Here is an 18,972-nt window from a genome sequence, read left to right on the forward strand (position 1 = left end):
GGGACTGCCTGTATTGTTACATTGGCAGAAGGCAATGACAAATAATAGGTACCCATGTCCAGTCCTGTAATCTTATCTTTACATATTTTTGCAAGTGACACAGAGTCAGAGGGGCGATGGTCAGATTATGAGCATATTCTCTTGTGCTACACAAAGCATTATGTTACTGTGGTTGTTGATGTTGGAAATATTGTGGACAAGTCTCCTGGCCATTAAAGTTTAGTTATGCTGAAGTTACTCTAACAGCACCTAGGGGTTCTGAGTTTGTCTCTCATTGAAAACAACTCCAATATTAGAGAGGCTGGGTTTATAGGTAAATAGAGATCTTTCAAATTGGAAATTGGTTATAGCAATTGGAAAACCCATGGACCCAAACCCATGAGTATTTCTCAGGCTTAGGGCTGGAGCTACTAACTGTGTGGTGCAAGCAGGAGTACAAACTTGTCAGAAACCATGTCCCCTCATTCATTAGGGCTACGGCTACACTGTACCTTCTTGCGGAAAAGCTTATGCAAATGAAGCGTGGCATAGAATATCACCATGCTTCATTTGCATAATTAATTAGCAGCCATTTTTGTGCAAGAGGCTTTTGTGCAAAATAGAGCTGAGTAGATGGCTCCTTTTTGCACAGAAAACCTTTCCTGCACAAGAGCCATTCTTCCTCATTTTTTCATGAAGAATGGCTCTTGCGCAAGAGGGGGTTTTTGCGCAAAAAGGAGCCATCTACACAGCTCCTTTCTGCACAAAAGCCTCTTGTGCAAATTCGGCTGCTAATTAATTATGCAAATGAAGCATGGCGATATTCCATGCCATGCTTCATTTGCACAAGCTTTTCCACAAGAAGGCTACAGTGTAGCTGTAGCCTAGAAGTCATAAATCAAAAAATGGGTCAGATTCACAATGGAGGGAAAGCAGCGTAAATCAATCGAGCTACCCCAATTACAAAAGGTGAGTGTCTCACCCATTCAGCTTGCAATTTACTTAGTTCATAGCACTTCCCAAATTGTGGTAAGCCTCTCCCCCAATTACTTGTTCGTTATTGGGCAAATTCTGCAGTCTTTTCTCAAATACATCACTTGTTAAAAAGAATAGAGAGTTTTATCTGACTAAGCCCTACAGAATTTGTCCCTCTGCATTTAATATATGCTATGCTGCGTTACTCCCTTTTCAATTCAACTTTCAGTATTTGTCTTGTTATTTATAAAGAGAATCAAACTTGGCAACATGTTTTCCTTAATATCTACATGTTGCATAGTTTTCTTAATTAAACAATAACTTGATTATATTTTCTGCATTTAGGTGTTGGAATATATAAACAGTGAAGAAAAAATCTAGTATTCTAAGATAACAGTCTTTCAAAGCAGTTTGAAAGCAATAAAACATCATATGTCATGCACTGTTTTTAAAGTGATGTGCCAAGCTGTTCAGTTTTTGTCCCATTAATAAACTAGCTACTGTGTTAGCTAACTCACACATACAGATGATTTAGGCAAAGTTACTGTTTGGTGCATTCAGTATGGAACGGAATCTACTACCAAAACCAAGAGTGGGTATCTAATATGAAAAATTATTTTCTTTCTCAAATTTTACCACTCATGTCATGTTACATTAGACAGAGTAATAGAACATTAACTGTGTAATGAGACATGACTGCTAAAATGTAAAGGAGAACACATTTTCAGATTGGCTACCCCTGTCTAAAATGATAGCTTGTATCTAATCTGAAATGCTGGTAGATATTATGCAAGCCAGCTGTTTGCGAATTCTGTATATTTTGGAAAGTAAAGTATTGACAACAGTGTTATAAACTTTTCAAAACACTGCGGTTCCACATCTTAGTTTTCTAGAACAGAGAATTCCTTACTTTTCCAAAATATAGTTGGAAGACATTTTGGTGTTAGTGGTTTATTTGATAACTTACTGTGAAACTCTTCTTTTTATGTAGGCTTTGAGCATGAACTCTTCAGCTGGTCTGAATGGGTATAGCACTACTGAAGTTAATGGAACTATACTAAACTGACTAGGAAAAATAAAAAAAGATTGATATCCCCAGTTGTGACCCTTAATTGAAGCTGAATATTTATAAAGACAATAAAACTGACTGAGCGTATGTACTGCTATATATGTAGCATCTGTGTAAAGTTTCTCATATAGTACTGCTCTGCAATTACATTCTTAAATTTCTAGAACCAACTGTAATTTAGCATCACCATAGATGAATTATCAATACTTGGCTTCGCTGGAGCAGAAAGTGACAAACTGCTGAACTAAATTATGTTACCGAAGCAACACACAGAGATTTAGACACGCTAGGTAATTCTACACAGCAATTAGACACTCCTTGCTGGTCCATGCCAGATGACTTGGGCTCAGGCTAAGAATTTAATGGTGGTATAGACATTCAGGCTCAGGCTGGAGCCAAGTGCTAGGATCCTGCAAGGGAGACTGGAGCCCATGCCTGAACATCTATTCTGCAATTAAACAACCCAGTTCCTTAGATCAGTGGTGCAAAACCTTTTTCCTGGTGCGACCCCCAGGAAAATTTTGGTTGAGCACAAAAAAAAAAAAAAAGCACAACCCCTTTAAATGCCGCTCCACTCGTCTGCCACTCCCTCCGCCCCCACTGCATATACGCCACTCTGGGGAAAAAATGGCAGCTGTCTCAGTGCTGCGACCCCCCCTGGAAGACAGCCACGACCCCTTCTGGGGGTCGCAACCCACAGGTTGTGTACCACTGCCTTAGACTGAATCCTGTGAGCTTGAGTCAACTGGCACAGGCCCAATGCAGGTTTTCAATTGGAGTGTAGACACACCCTCTGCCTCAATTAACATGATGGGAATTACATCGCTAAACTGCTGCACAGTACTTTGAAAGAGCACCTCTTAGTTATTTTACTCTTCACAGGATGTATATTTAATTTAAATGGAACATATTGCTGGATTCTTATTAGATGGAACATAAGTGCAAAATTCTCTTATCTAATCCATGGTTCAGGCGTTTATGTGCAGGGCTATATTTTCCTCTTAGAAGTGCACTGTGGTAATAAACTGATATTCTGTTCTGCCTATACTGCTAAAATGCCCATGTTTTACACACAGGCTACGTCTACACTGGCCCCTTTTCCGAAAGGGGCATGTTAATTTCAGAGATCGTAATAGGGAAATCCGCGGGGGATTTAAATATCCCCCGCGGCATATAAATAAAAATGTCCGCCGCTTTTTTCCGGCTTTTAGAAAAGCCGGAAAAGAGCGTCTACACTGGCCCCGATCCTCCGGAAAAAGCGCCCTTTTCCGGAGGATCTTATTCCTACTTTGAATTTCAGAGATCCCTATTACGATCTCTGAAATTAACATGCCCCTTTTCCGAAAGGGGGCCAATGTAGACAAGCCCACATAGTTGGGAGAGTGCATAATTTTGAAGTCAAGATACCGTGGGCCAAACTGAGAGGAGACTGTTTCCTTAGTGTCCTTGGATCCTTGTTTAGAGAAAAAATCTCTGCTCATATCCTCCAGTGGAACATTTTATCTGCAGAACGGATCACTGCTGCATACTCTGAACTCATTTGTATGTTTGCCAATGATCTACAGAAGGAACAACCCTAGACTATGGAACAGAGACCTAGATTGTGATTCAGAAATCTGCACCGTGGTTGTGAAGAACAAGTTTCCCTAAACAAGAATCTAAAGTGGCATAGGACTGCATTGCAGAACTGAATTCAGTCTTATTTACATCTGTTCAACTTTGACTTCAATGGGGGTGCACAGATGTACTTGAGAGCAGAATTTGGTACCATATCTGTTGCTCACCTTGTGAATCAGTTTTTCACTAAAATAGGTAGAGACATACCTCGAAGGCCAACCTGCATAGTTTCTGAATCTGTGACACCCACAAGTAATTGACCACTAATGACTCTAGGCTGTGTGGGAGTTAAGGATAACTGACATTTATTTATAAAAATAAAAAAAAAATACTTCAAAAATAATTCAGAATCATCCGACTATGCAGAATGTTAGACTTTATAATCTTCCCTCCCATTGTTTGGTACATTCTCTTGTTAAGTCTTATTTCAGATTAAAATGGAAGCTCTTTGAGAGAGTAATCATATCCTGCTGCAGATTTGAATAGGACCTAGCACAAAGGGACCCTGAAACCAATAGGGGCCTTTGGCTGCTACCACAATACAGATACATAATTTAATATTAATAAAAGAACCAACAATAACAACAATCTAGATATGATATTTTTCATTCTAAAAATGAACACAGAGTCACCCATGCTTTCACAGGAAAGATTTGTCATTTTATAAGTACTTCTGAAACATGCAAAGGCATTTTACTTGGTGCAACATTTTAGAAGTCACTATTCTAATGTTCAGATTCACAGACTTTCTCAATGCAGAGACAAACAGCCAAACAACCAAACAGCAACACATTCTAGTCTATGTAATTGAAGTTCCTCTTTATTATCCCAACATTAGCTACCCTCAGGCTTTAGAATCTGTGCAATTGTAATGACTCATTAAGATTTCAGTTGGACCAAGGAGAAGAAAATACCTCATGGTCCTTTGTTATCTGCAAGATTTTAACTAAATAACATCTGCTGTCTTAGATTGTGGTTGATTTAATTTTTAAACATGTGCTTCTACCCTTTAATTTTCTGTAAAGCAACCACATACATTATTAATTCTTCTATATTTCCTCAAGGCAAGTTAGACTTAAGGTTTTTCATAAATATTTAAAAACACTGCTGCAAAACAAACAAAAACTTTCACTTAACATTTAATTGCAAGTCCTGCTATCCAACAACAGCAAAAGCAAAAGCAATAAAATAAGAAATCTCAGATAGATTATTTCCAATGAAATAAAAAAACATTGATATTAAATGAGTAGCCTCTTCTTATTCTGTTAAATACTGTAACCCGTATTCCACCATATTTGCAATGTGTGTTTCATTAGTGGTGCAGGTCCACAGATCCTGTTAGTGATCAGCACAAGGAAAAAGACCATTCTCAAATGTATTGCAGTCTTGAGATGAGGTAATATCTAGCAGTTCCCTATAACCTAGTTGTCAGAACACACACGCCCACGCCTATGCACACCCTCTTAACTATGAAGAAATCTGTTAATAGTAATATGTTGCACATCATAGGCCCAATTCCTGGATCCAGATGAGAGGTGTTTGGCTAGGATCTGTGAGGGCATTATGGTTTAGGGCTTTTCTAGCCATGGATCAGTGCACCTGGCACAATATTTTTCTCCATGCAAAGAAAATCTTCAACTGGCTGATTAAAAGAGTTTTTTAGGACCTTTGTCCATCTAGAGTGACACAAAGGGTGTGTCTACACAGCAAAGTTATTTTAGAATAACGTCTGTTATTCCAAAATAACTATGCATGTCTATAACACAGCAATTCTGCTAATTTGAAATTATTTCAAAATAATGGACAGCTTATTCTGGCTTCTGTAAGCCTCATTGTATGACAAATAATACCTATTCCAAAATAGTTATTTTAGAATAGGGGCTGTGTAGATGATCCACTTCTGCTATTTCAATAACTCCACTGAAATGGATGCAGCTGGCACTTTTGGGATGTAGGACAGATAAGAGGGGGCCCAGAATATAGGATAGTAGGGGGGCTCCTTTAGTGGTGCAGTGGCTAAGGGACCCACCTTCAGAACCAGAGATCAAAGGGTCAACTTCCCCCCCCCCCCCCCCAAATGACATGGGTTCATCTAACACAAGCTTGGCTTTTTATACTGGTGTAAGGCAGATTAGAATCAGACCCAGAGGGTGTGGAATGTAGAAATTAATTTCCCTTCCCTAGGTTGCATGTAATTGCCTGCTTGCAGCTCAGCTCTGCTCTGCCTTCCCATACTTGGTATTCCCCTTCCCAAGTATCTTAAAATGCAGTTAACTTATTTTTTATAGCACTTTCCTGATGTAAGGTACCTTTTTATCCACACTGAGCATAGGGTGAAGTAGAGAGGGGATTTTACTGGTCCAAAGCTAAGCAATGAGGCAAGATAAAATTGGAATACAATTGAATCTCAGCTATATGCTCATTTTCTCATTTTGCCTTGGTTCATCTAATAATTTGTCTCTGACAGTTAGAGACACTGTTGAAAAGTACTTGATCAGGCAATGTGTGTGCCAGAGCTGCTGCTTCTCCTATCAGTCATGAACAGTCCACCATTTGCCTCTCCTGTTTATTTCATTTCTCTGCCTGTTTTTACCTCTCCATATACGTGTACAATGTAAGCTCTTTGGGATCAAGCTAGCTCATGCCTCAACCCCAGCTACAACATCCACACTGCTATTTTTAGTGGGCTATTGGCAGTAGAATGAGTGCATATCTGTGTGGATTAGGTGGTTCACTCCCAGCAGTAGGGTAGTCATCACCCAATGCCTTTAGGCATTACCATATTTACTACAGGCTGCCCCTGACTTGTGATGCAATCAGCTCTGGGGATAACATCGCAAGTCGGAGGCGTTGTAACTCGAGCCCGCATTTATAACAGGTGTCATACACCATTGTAAATGCAGGGCTGAGGACATAAGTCAGGGGATTTCGGCCCCTTCCACACTTATGGAAAAGGTTATAAGTGCAGTGGGTTGTAAATTGAGCTGTCGTAAAGTGGGGGCCTCCTGTACTACAATCTGAGATATGGTTTAGTTGGGAACAAGAAGAGCAGTCTTGTCCCTCTACTTCCTGGTTTGATTATATTTAGAAGTGAAGAGAAATGGGCCCGGTCCTTATTATGGCACAAAATTACCAGAAATAACATCTATATGATTAGAACAATTGGACGCCCTTGAGTAGCTGCTGAGGGACAGCCCTGGCTGAAGCAATGTACAAATGAGAGAGATAGTCCTTTAGATCAGATCACAAGCAATGGGCAGAGTTTGGTTGGATATGAACTGGAACTCTGTCTGGGCACTTCTATATAGCAGTGCTATTTCGGAATAACATCCATTATTTGAAATAACAGGCAGCTTATTTTGGCATTTGTAAAGCTCGTTCCATGTTGAGTACCATCTCTTCCAAAACAGATATTTCAGAATAGTAGTAGTGTGGATGCTCCACTGCTGCTATTTCAAAATAGCTCCTCCCCTACACCATTCAAAGTAATTACTCCCCAGTGCTTTCTGGGGATTTAAATCCAGGTAGCGCATCCACATTAGGGAAGCCTGCCTCAGACTAATTTCCAGGCTTCCCTGTAGTGTAGACATGCTATTTCAAAATAAGCTGTTTCGGAGTATTTCTTCCGGAATAGCTCACTCCAAAATAATCGTGGAGTGTAGACATAGCCTCTGGCTCCTCTGTACAATATGTAACTTGTATTCAGTGAAGGAGGAAAACACACTTATTGCAAGGCAGCCAGTCATGCAACCTGCTCAAGTGCAAATATTTACTGATAAGTTCAAATGTAAGGTAGACACAACCTTTAACATGCTGACTCTGGCTGTAACTGAGCAGAAAAAAGAAACTCATATTGATATTGGAAAGCTGTACAATATGTACACACTTTAATTACCAGATACTGTGAGCTACCTAATGCTTGCACAGAGAAGCCACAGAAAGGTCAATAACACAGTTCTCGACATTATTTGACCTTATTTTACTACAGTGCTTGACTTGAACCATATACACCCTTACATTATTTTTTACCAGGCATCTCGTATTTCAAAGACTCCCCTCTGCACTTCTCTTTGGATTTAAGAGTTTGCTGGATTAATTTTGAGCAGTTAAATAGGGTGAGCACACACAATAGCCAAGGCATTTTGCTGCAGCATTATTAATACCACCGGAACTCACAGATGTACAGAATATGCTCCATAGGCCCTTTCTTTTCTCAGCACATATCAGTCAGTGTACAAAACACAGAAGGGGGTAATGAACCTGTCCTTCCCTCCAAATAGATGCTCAGCAATGGAAAAATAATGTGTCCTGACCAATAATTTATATGTAAAGCAAATTTGATCACTTAATATAAAATAATGAGGTTTGGGGAAAGCTTTTTTTTTTTTTTAGGAATTTTTGGATAAAAGATTTTTGTGTTCAGCTGTGCTCTTCCAAGCCTTATGGGTCTGCATTGTTCCATCAATAATTTTATGTTGACACCCTTGCCCCAAACTACAGTGATGGGTGTGATGGGTGTCACTGAAGAAAGAAAATCCCAGCACACAGTGGAGAGGTGGCTGCATCTTCCTCTCTGTTCGTTCAGAGTTTGCCATATTTTGGCCAGTATTGCAAAAAATAACAGCAATATAGTTCTCAGTTGCAATTTATCCCAAGACCTTATTAAGGTGTAGTGACTAATTGTGCTGCCTCAAGAGCAGACCCGGTTCCTGGTCCCATTTCATCCTGTGCTCCCCCGCTCCTACGCGAACAAATCTGTTAGCCCTTTGTCTGCATAGGTTACTTTTCCCTCTGTATTGATTTAGCTGTGCTTGCTCTGCCCATTCCCTTGCCCTGCTTTTTCACCCACCCATAAGGACAGGTAGAGGCCTCATCTAGCCTGTTCTCTCTCCTACACTATGGCTGTGTCTACATTGGCACCCTTTTCCAGAAAAGGGATGCTAATGAGACAAGTCGGAATTGCAAATGCCGCGGGGGATTTAAATATTCCCCACGGCATTTGCATGAACATGGCTGCTGCTTTTTTCCAGCTTGGGGCTTTGCCGGAGAAAAGCGCCAGTCTAGACAGGATCTTTTGGAAAATAAAGCCTTTTCTGGAAGATCCCTTACTCCTTACAGACCCGTACTGTTCAATATCTTCATCAATGATGTAGATATTGGGATAGAGAGTACGCTTATTAAGTTTGCAGATGATACCAAACTGGGTGGGGTTGCAACTTCTTTGGAGGATAGGGACATAATTCAAAATGACCTTAGCAAGTTAGAGAAATGGTCAGAGGTAAACAGGATGAGGTTTAATAAAGAGAAATGCAAAGTGCTCCACTTAGGAAGGAACAATCAGTTCCATACATACAAGATGGGAAGCGACTGTCTAGGAAGGAGCATGGCGGAAAGGGATCTAGGGGTCATAGTGGACCACAAGTTGAATATGAGCCAACAGTGTGATGCTGTTGCAAAAAAAGCAAATATGATTCTAGGTTGTATCAACAGGTGTGTTGTAAGCAAAACTCGTGAAGTCATTCTGCCGCTCTACTCTGCACTAGTTAGGCCTCAGCTGGAGTACTGTGTCCAGTTCTGGGCGCCACATTTCAAGAAAGATGTGGAGAAATTGGAAAGGGTACAGAGAAGAGCGACAAGAATGATTAAAGGTTTAGAGAACATGACCTATGAAGCCAGGCTTCATGAACTGGGCTTGTTTAGTTTGGAAAAAAGAAGATTAAGGGGGGACATGATAGCGGTTTTCAAATATCTAAAAGGGTGTCACAAGGAGGAAGGAGAAAATTTGTTCCTCTTGGTTTCTGAGGACAGGACAAGGAGTAATGGGCTTAAAGTGCAGCAGGGGAGGTTTAGATTGGACATTAGGAAAAAATTCCTAACTGTCAGGGTGGTCAAATATTGGAATAAATTGCCAAGGGAGGTGGTGGAATCTCCCTCTCTGGAGATATTTAAGAACAGGTTAGATAGACATCTGTCAGGGATGGTGTAGACGGAGCTTGATCCTGCCTTGAGGGCAGGGGGCTGGACTCGATGACCTCTCGAGGTCCCTTCCAGTCCTATTATTCTATGAGTCTATGATTCCTCTTAAAATCAGGAATAAGGGATCTTCCGGAAAAGGCTTTATTTTCCGAAAGATCCTGTCTATACTGGCGCTTTTCTCTGGCAAAGCCCCAAGCTGGAAAAAAGTGGCAGCCATGTTCATGCAAATGCCGCAGGGGATATTTAAATCCCCCGCGGCATTTGCAATTCCGACTTGTCTCATTAGCATCCCTTTTACGGAAAAGGGTGCCAATGTAGACACAACGTATAATCGGTGATGTAGATAATCTATGTGAGAGTGAAAGGGAGCACTAGATACTATAAATCAGGGTTCCTTTCTTATTTTGTTTTGTCTGTGTTGGTGGGGTTATGAATGTGTGGTATAACAACAGACTCTACTGCACTACTGTGACGTAGTGGGGGTACCTGGCTGGTTTCTATGCTGCTGGCTCTGGGGTAACCCCCACTGGCTGTCGTGGGGACCACGACCCAGCAAAACAGGATGAGTCACTATGCAAACCAGTGGCCAGACACCCCCCATGGAGAGGAACAAAGGAAGGTGGAATGCTGCCTTGGCTGGGGGGCAGGGCTGGAAGTTAGTGAGTTGGTTGGTGGCTGTCTGTGAGGATGGATGAGACAGCCTAGGGAGAGTAGCTGGAGTTTAGGGGCCCAGCCTCCCCCATATCAAGGGGGCCTGAGGCATCCTAGCCCAGTTCCTGTAACCAGATTACATCTGTGCTGCGCTGTGCTGGAGGAGCAATAAACCACCCTCAATTCCACTGGCTGGTGCAGTCTGTTTGTGCCATTTCGGGGTGCAGGAGACGGGGAACCCCCAACGCGCCGTCACAACTACCTTGGACCTGGAGCTATGTGAAAAAAATACACTCATCAGACTGGTTCATTCTAGCAAATAAGCAAGGCTTAAGCTCATATATTTTTCTTATACCTTTTCACCTGCAAACAAAAGATGAACACAATCTCATTTACAGTTGTTTTATATTGTCAGACTACTTAAAGAAACCAGATCATAGTAGTGAATTTGGCCCTGTGGATTGTCGCTAAATTAACCTATGCACCTGATGCATCTCCATAGCTAAAGCTGGGCTGAGTGTTGTTCTTTCACATATTACACATATACACATACATTTCTGAACAGTTACATATGCTTGCTTGTTTGAAAACACAAATTAAAATTGTTTAAAACAGCACTCTGGATATCTGAAAATGTATTAGGTTTGATGCAATTTGTATTATAGTTACATGTTTCTATGTGTGATAATCTGTTATATAATAATGCTTTGCCAAGTCTCAAGGTTGGCTGTAGGACACATCATTTTAGTTAATGTCACACTAGAGATCAGTTATTGCCCATTTTGATTCCCAACTGGCATCTTGCAGTGAGCTTATTTACTTCTCTCCAGTAGAATGGATTGTCTTGTTGTTAAATAATAAAAAAAGCTGCCTAAAACTAATGTGGAGGCTCTGACTTAAGATAACAAATTCTAGCTAGTTGTGAATTAAGGATGAAGTTTGAAAACCATGCTTGTTATATGGAACAATAATATCTGTATAAGAAGGGGGTGGTGTCAAGTAGCAGTTGGTGTCTAATCATCACTATACAGGCGTCCCCGAGTTACGTACAAGATAGGGACTGTAGATTTGTTCTTAAGTTGATTTTGTATGTAAGTCGGAACTGGTACATATTGTAGGGGAAACTCTAGCCAAACATTTCTCCAGAGCTCAGTTTTATTCTCCCACACCTCACTTCCCTCAGTCCTTTATTCTCAAGCTGAGGTGTCTGCTGAGAAAAGCCGCTCCGTGTCTCCCTGGTTTGCTGGGGGGGTGGGCGCTAGCTTCGCGTCTCCCTGGTCTGCTGGGGGGAAGCAGCTAGTGCGGGGTTGCTTCACCCCGTTTGTAAGTAGGGATCCGATGTAAGTCGGATCCATGTAACCCAGGGACTGCCTGTACTTGGTTTTGGAAGAATGAGAATGCCTTAAATATGTTCCTTTTATAAATGAACAAAACAAACACAAGTGGGCCAGTACTTATGTAATTTCAGCCCAATGTAATTTGAAATGGTTGGGTTAGAAGAAAAATGGGATTTATAATGGAAATACTAACTGACCTTTAAGTAGAGTTGTGCAACCAGGCATCACCACTATAATGTTGGCAGTATGATAGAATCAATTCAATGGGAGAACAAGAAATCCTCTAGACTAGAGGGTTACAGGATTAAATGCTTTTAAAAGGGACAAGTGTGACATAAGAATGCAGTCTACAAATAACACAGAAAATCCAGTGCAAGGAAATGTTATTTTGCATTTCATCTTTCATACAAACTAAATCCTAAAGAACTCCAGAGAGGTAAATAGAACGTAGTCATACACTTGAAAACCCATGCATGAGGGCAGGCGCATGGGTAGGTGGAGAGATTCCTGGGCATGTCTAGACTGCAGTCCTCTGTCAGCAGAGGGATGCAGATTAGGCAGGTCGACATTGCAAATGAGGCAGGGATTGAAATATCCCATGCCTAATTTGCATAAAAATGGCCACTGCGTTTTGCTGACCCAGCACTTTGTCGGCAAAATGCAGCAGTCTAGAGGGGGATCTGTCGAGAAAGAAAGACTTTTTCGATAGATCCTGTAAACCTCCTTGCAGGAGGCATAAGGGATCTGTCGAAAAAGGCTTTCATTCTCGACAGATAGAGGAGGTAGTGGCTGCATGGTGCATGCTCCACAATCTTGTGGAGCGGAGTGGGGAGGCCTTCCTCCCTGCATGGATGGCAGCCGAGGGCCAGGCCTATGAACAGCCCCACGCAGCTGCCATGCGCCAGGCGCACCAGGATGGGTGCGCATCTGGGAGGCCCTGACGGACATGTTCGCCCAGGCCCCATAGTAGAGTCACCTCGGTCTCCCTTTACAACTCCCTCCCATGCCCTACCCTTCTCCCTCCCCTCCTCTCCCCTTACTTCCCAATAAACACCAAACACAGTTTTGCTTTGAACAGAAAAAACTTGTATTTTTTTATTTACAAGGGGGAGAGGAGGAGGAGATCTTGAACTGGGAGGGAGAGGAGCTATTCCTGGGAGGGGTGGCCCCTGCGACCGCTCCTGTGGGGGCGGACCTGCACATGGAGGGCAGGCCGCATCAGGCAGGCTGCACGGGGAGATGGCCAGGAGGAGCAGGAGCAGGAGCAGGAGCAGGAGCAGGAGCAGGAGCAGGAGCAGGAGCAGGAGGGGCCATTGCAGGAGGGATAGGGACAGTGCTAGGAGAGGGATGGCGGGGGCATGGGGCAAGGTCATGCCATAATGGATGGCATGGCCAATGTGGGCAGTGAGGGTGGTAATTGAATCTGCCATGCAGACGCACTGGACATGGAAGGCACCCAGGCCTCCTGGCACCACTGCAGGTCCGCCTCCATTCGCCAAGTGATGGCTGCCTCGACGCGCTTGATGGCCTGCATGTGGCGCCGAAGGAGCTGGTTCCAGTGGCGGAGCCGCTGCCTCGGTGTTTGGGCGGCTGGGGATGCTGCTGCTGCCGCTGCTGCAGGACTAGAGGGTCCCCAGCTTGTGTTTGGTCCCACTGCAGGGAAGAGAAGAAAGGATGGGTCAATCAGGCAGCCAGGCCACTGTCCCCACACCTCATTCCCTCCACCCCTGAGCCCAGGTGACACCACAGTAGTGTGGCTTGGGCCCACTCGGTTACCCCCTGCCTCCCGTGTTGTATGTTTGCATACAGGACCACCCCTGGAGTAGGGTCCTGCTCCATGTATTGTAACCACCAGTCTGTGTCCTGGCCCCGTGGAATGTGGGAGGGTGCTTGTGTTGTGTTAACCTGTGGAACTCCCTGCCGGTGGAGGCTGTGAGGCTTTGGTCTAATCAATGGTGTTTGACAGGGAGCGAGATGAATCCCCACACAGTGACTGGGAGCACATATGGCAGACGTGGTCTGGGCTCTCAAATCCCCATCGCGTGGGATGTCTCCTGGACGGAACCAGGAGAGTGACTGCGGAGTGTACCATCCTTGCAGCAAAACTCAGGCGGCCCTAGGGCCGGCCCGAGCACTTCCTCCCCTCCCCCTTCCATTAGCCCTCACACACGTAGCCCATAGGGACATATGGCCACAGTGGGGACTTCCCTCGGGGGGGCCAGCTAAGGTACCAGGAGCAGGCGAGGGGCTCAGTGGGGGCCACACTGACAGGGCTGTGACGCTGCGGTTTTCCCAGGAGCAGCTGGCTGCGCCTCACAGCCAGGCATGGGACAGTGTGCCGTTCTGTGTGCTGCACCCTTGCGGAGGTGTGGGCTCTGGCCTGAGACCCTGGGGCCCTGGCTGGTTCCAGCTGGCATCCACCCTTTCCCTTGGTGCCACCGAAATGTGTGTGAGCAGCACGGTCCCAGGCATGCCCTGCAGCTGCCTGATGCAGCCACATCCTGCTCGGTCACCAGGCTGCACATGGTTGCACGTGCTGCTTATTGCCTAATGCCGCACAGCGTGTAGCTCACGCGGCCTGAGTGACGTAATCTCTCCCTACCCCCTCCGGGCGCCTGGCTGCCTCCCCCCACCCCACACCCTTGTGAGTGCAAAGTGTAACACTCACCAGTGGATCCTTCCCCGGCCTCTGAGGATGCACGGGAAACAACAGGGCTGCCGGAGGAGGCCTGCAGGGTGGCAGTGCTGGCCTCGTCCTCCGACGCACTGCTGTCATCTCCTTCCCCCGCCTCGGTGGTCCTGGTGATGGGGGGGCACATGCTGCTGTCCATGGGGATGTCCGGTGCGGTGCTGGCTGGCCCAGGATGGTGTGGAGCCGTTGGTAATGGGGGCAAGTGTCGGCTCCTGCTCCCTGGCCCTCTCTGGCTTGGATGTAGCCCAGGTGCAGCTCTTTACTTTAGCCCGGACTTGCTCCAGGATCCAGGCTGGATGGCCCTGCTGTGCGAGCGCCTGGGCCATGCAATCGAAGATCTCCACATTACAGCTCTGGGAGCGGGTCTCGTGCAGGGCCTCTTCCTCCTGACAGAGGTCCAGGAGGGCTTCCAGCTCCCCCGGGGACCAAGATGGGGCCCTTCTTTTTCTGGCCCTGGGGGCCTCCTGTGCTGGGGGTGCGGGTGGTTGATCCCCACCTGGAGCTGCCATTGTGCTTGGGGGTGTCTGCTGAACGGCAGGGGCCACGTGGAAGACCTCTGGTATTATAAAGAGGACAGTAATAAATTAATCACCTTAAGCACTGAAGACTGGACAGGAAACAACAGGCTTAAATTGAAGCAAGAGAGATTTATCTTAGAAATTAGGAAAAACTTTCTAACTGTAAGGGTTGGATAAGCACTAGAACACATTACCACAGGGCGATTGTGGAATCTCTGTCATTGGAGATTTCTAAGGAATGGTTGGAGAACCATCAGTCAGGGATGGTCTAGAAAATATTTAGTCCTCCAGGGAACTGGTCTGGATGACCTATTGAGTTCTCTTCTACGCCTACATTTCTATAATTCTATAAAGTAGCTGCTATTTTTATGTAAGGATGTTGGAGGTGGCTTCAGGGATGAAGGATCAACCTACAGTTTTGGATAGCAGGTTTCTAGTATGCAAACTCCCATCACCATCCTTCTCTGATTGCTTATCTGCTGTTTAAATAAAAATCATGTTAGCATAAAATACAAGGTCTCCATGACTCAACAAAGAAAAGAACAAACTTACCTGAGAACCATCTTTACAGAGACATCCACGCTGCCGGGGAGCAGGTGCTTGTGTGTGATAAACGGTGGGCCCTAGAGCCAGCAGGGAGACACAGAGCCTCCTGTGCATCTTGTAGCTCAACTCCAATGCCCATACTAGGGATGGTTGGGGTGGGCAAATCCTCCTCCTAATATAATGATCTTAGCAGATCTCCACAGGATAATCCTCAGAATTTTCCTTGGTATTTCCTGATGATTTCTACAGAAGAGGCAGTCAGACCACAAATAAACTAACATCCTTGAACTAGTTTCACCCAACTCCAAGGATGAATTCATATCTTCGTATTTATTTATCAATGACCCCTGTTATGCTTATTTAAATTAATAAAATCCATGTTATTCAAAATCTATGTGCAAATGAACAGCACAGCTTTCATGTATCTCCATCTCAAAATACACTAAACTGACTAAAGCAATCGTTCGGTATGTGCATTCCAAGAAGCAGCAAATTTGCATCATCTTAGGGTTTTTTTAAAATAAAGTTTCAGAAACGATCTCTTAAAAAAACCTATATCATTTTGATTTTCATTAATTAGGGTTTTTTTCATATATAACCTGCAAGTTCAGTATCAGGAGGCACCGTGGGAATCTGTTATTAGTAACTGGAAGAGCACTCAGACTGTTCTACAAGGAATAGGTAGCTGCCGCTAATTGCTAAAGAAAGTAATAGGTGGTTAGAGCATACAGCGTTCATCTTCATTGTCTCAGATTAAAAAAGAGGTTTTCATGCAGCGTATTAATGTGCATCATAAAATCATTCTAAGGGCTTTTGTTTCCAAATCATTGTAATGTTTTATTTTTAAAGAGTTTTTTTTGTAACTTTTAAATTTAATTTTTCAAAGTATAACTTCTTATTAAAAAAATCTTTTCTCCTGAAGGAGAGGTTATATTAATCATGGTTTGTGGCAGATAATTGCCATATTAGAAATGGTTTCTGATGTAAGACTAAGATGATCTCAGCTTCTCTCCAGTTCCTCCAGCCAGAGCACAGCAAGCAAGAGGACTTTCTGTTTTGTGTGCTTTGCTGTATTGCTCCAAAAGCTCAATTTAATTTTTACAAGCAGGAGATATTTGGTATAGTCTACGAGACAGACTGTCTCCTGCACCAGAGCTCCACTCATCACTGGAGAGAAAGGATATGATTATGGCTCTCTGATTCCACAGGCTGGCCCTTGTGCTATTTATACTTTCAAATCAACAGTTCTAAATTTAGTATGTCTGATCTGTGGGGGAGTGAATGGGTTGTAGCCTGATTTATGAATCAGTCCTTATGCTTCTAAGACATCTCCCTGGCTACCAACATTTAAAACTGGGCATCGAGATGGAGATGCTTGACAGTAGCACTGAGACACACATACCTGCTTTAAAACAATGGAAGCAAGGTTTTGGAAAAGGAGACAATTTCCATCTTACCTCCTGGATTGATTTTACCTATCACTTTGAGAAGAGTGGATGAGCTCCTGGCTCTCAGAGGATACATCTAAAAAAAACCTATGAAAAATCTGAATTTCTCTGAGATATCAACAGTGATGATCCTTAAGCAGTAGCAACTTTGTAGAAGGCTAGGTCCACCTCATGGTGAAGCTTATTATTTCCATGGCCTGCCAGGTAAAACAACAAAACAGCTCCTCAGTAAAAGTGGCAAAGTTTTGATGTTTCCACATGAACATGTCAAAAGCTAAAGTGCATTTGATGAATGCCTTAATGTGCCACATCTGCTTGCATCATATAATGTCTTGCTGTCATCCTAATTCATTATGTGCCTGCAAACAAGGTGCAGTTCTCAAAGCTGAGATGGAAGTTTGCTTCTGCTTAGCACAGACTGATGAAATCTGTAATTAGAACCCTGTTCTCTTCCCAGCTGCTGCTGACACAATGAAGTAATATATCATCCACTACACTTCTTAATATTTTTAGACAACTGTACTATACTTAAACTCAATATTGCCAGCCCGTTATCCTTAATTCCTTTTCAATTGTGAGTTCTCTGACTTCCAGTGAGCTTTAATCAGGTGCTAATTGGAGAGGGAGACAAGAATACCAGTAAATAATGTCCACAGTTCCAGCAACTGAAAACAGTTTGCCTGATCCAAAGTCTGTACAGAGCAATCTAGACCTCATGGAAAGCCAGTCAAACAAAATATATTTTAATACAGCCACTTAAGTTTGTACACCTACGAGCAAGGAATACAGACCACTCCTATAGAATGGGGCCCTATATTCTGGAAAGCAGTGACACTGAAAAGGATTTAGGTGGCCATGGTGGACAAACAACCAAACGTAAGCTTCCAATGTGATGCTATTACAAAAATGGATAATGTGTAATGTGGATGAGTGTGTATAAAGGGAAGCAGTAAGGAAGAGTATGAAGGTGATTCCACCTTTGAATATAGCATTCATGAGACCACTACTAGATTACTGATTAATATGGAAACTAAAGGGCTCTTTAATTTAACAGAGAGAGGCAGAGCATGATAGAATTTGTTAAACCAGTGGCTGGAAGCTGAATACATGACAAATTCAAATTAGAAATCAGGCACAATTTTTTTAACACTGAGGGCGATTAATTATTGGAATAAACTGGAAGGAAAAGTGGCAGATTCTCTACTTCTTGATATCTCCAGATCAAAACTGGATACCTTTCTTAAAAGTATTTCCTTCAAATACAATTTTTTGGGGCATAATGTAAGGGTAAGTGAATGATAAAATAATGGTGGGTAGCTTTTAGGAGGTCAAATTAGATGATGTGTTCCCTTCTGGCTGTAAAGTAATAATAATAATTAATAAAAAACCCATATCTCCAAGTCTATAGAGTAACTCCTATTGACTGGGCTTTGGCTTATTCCCTTGTTTCTGAAAGATGACTAACAAAGGCATTAGCCTTTCTAGCTTTCACTCCTATTATTCAACCACTTTCTTTTCTCAGAAAACTTTCTATAAGATATCATATTCTGTCTACATTTGGCACATTTATTTTTAGTGACCAGATAACAGACTCCATACAGAGCAATACAAGAGATATTGAACTGTAAATACACAATTAAATTACAGAGCCTAGTATCTAATCAATGAAAAGTCTCTTTGGGTATGTGCAATAATGTGTCTTTTTTTTAACTCAGTGTCCTTCAAGTGAATGCAGTAAGCTACAAATATCAATGTCTTTTACCAGTATACAAGAGAGAAATGTTCAGAATGTGCTAGCTAAACTGAGAGATGGAACTTAATTACCCTTCCAGCACTTTCTTGCTTTAAAGTGTTTCTGCCAGCAGGACCACACGATGGGTACTTTGTGAGGAAGGCATACCATTTTGTCCACAAAAACTGCTTAGGCTGCAACACCTCAATTATTTTTCTTGTCATCTGATATGAGGGATGTAAGCTAATGAAATCATTTTTGAGATTGTTGCCATATGTGGTTTGCTAAGCTGGGAATCCTCTCTCACAAGCAAAGAAAAAGTGGAACATTACCGAGCTTCTAAACTTACCTCTAACGAGTTTTGTTGTTCACTCGTTCCCCTGAATATAGATTTGTTGCTTTTTATTGTATTTCCTTATTTTGAAAAATAAG

The 18,972-nt window shown here is 43.0% G+C and overlaps 1 long non-coding RNA gene across 1 annotated transcript; it reads right to left on the reverse strand.

Moving 5' to 3' along the window:
- Positions 1-12,757: 12,757 nt before the first annotated feature.
- Positions 12,758-17,041, reverse strand: LOC142827616 (uncharacterized). The gene is made up of 4 exons (XR_012902312.1): positions 16,818-17,041; positions 15,367-15,603; positions 14,273-14,852; positions 12,758-13,257 (listed from the first exon to the last, which is right to left on the reverse strand). It is a non-coding gene; the product is annotated as an uncharacterized LOC142827616 (long non-coding RNA).
- Between the last annotated feature and the right edge of the window lie 1,931 nt (positions 17,042-18,972).

This window comes from Pelodiscus sinensis, chromosome 3, assembly GCF_049634645.1.
Source record: "Pelodiscus sinensis isolate JC-2024 chromosome 3, ASM4963464v1, whole genome shotgun sequence".
NCBI lineage: Eukaryota > Metazoa > Chordata > Testudines > Trionychidae > Pelodiscus > Pelodiscus sinensis.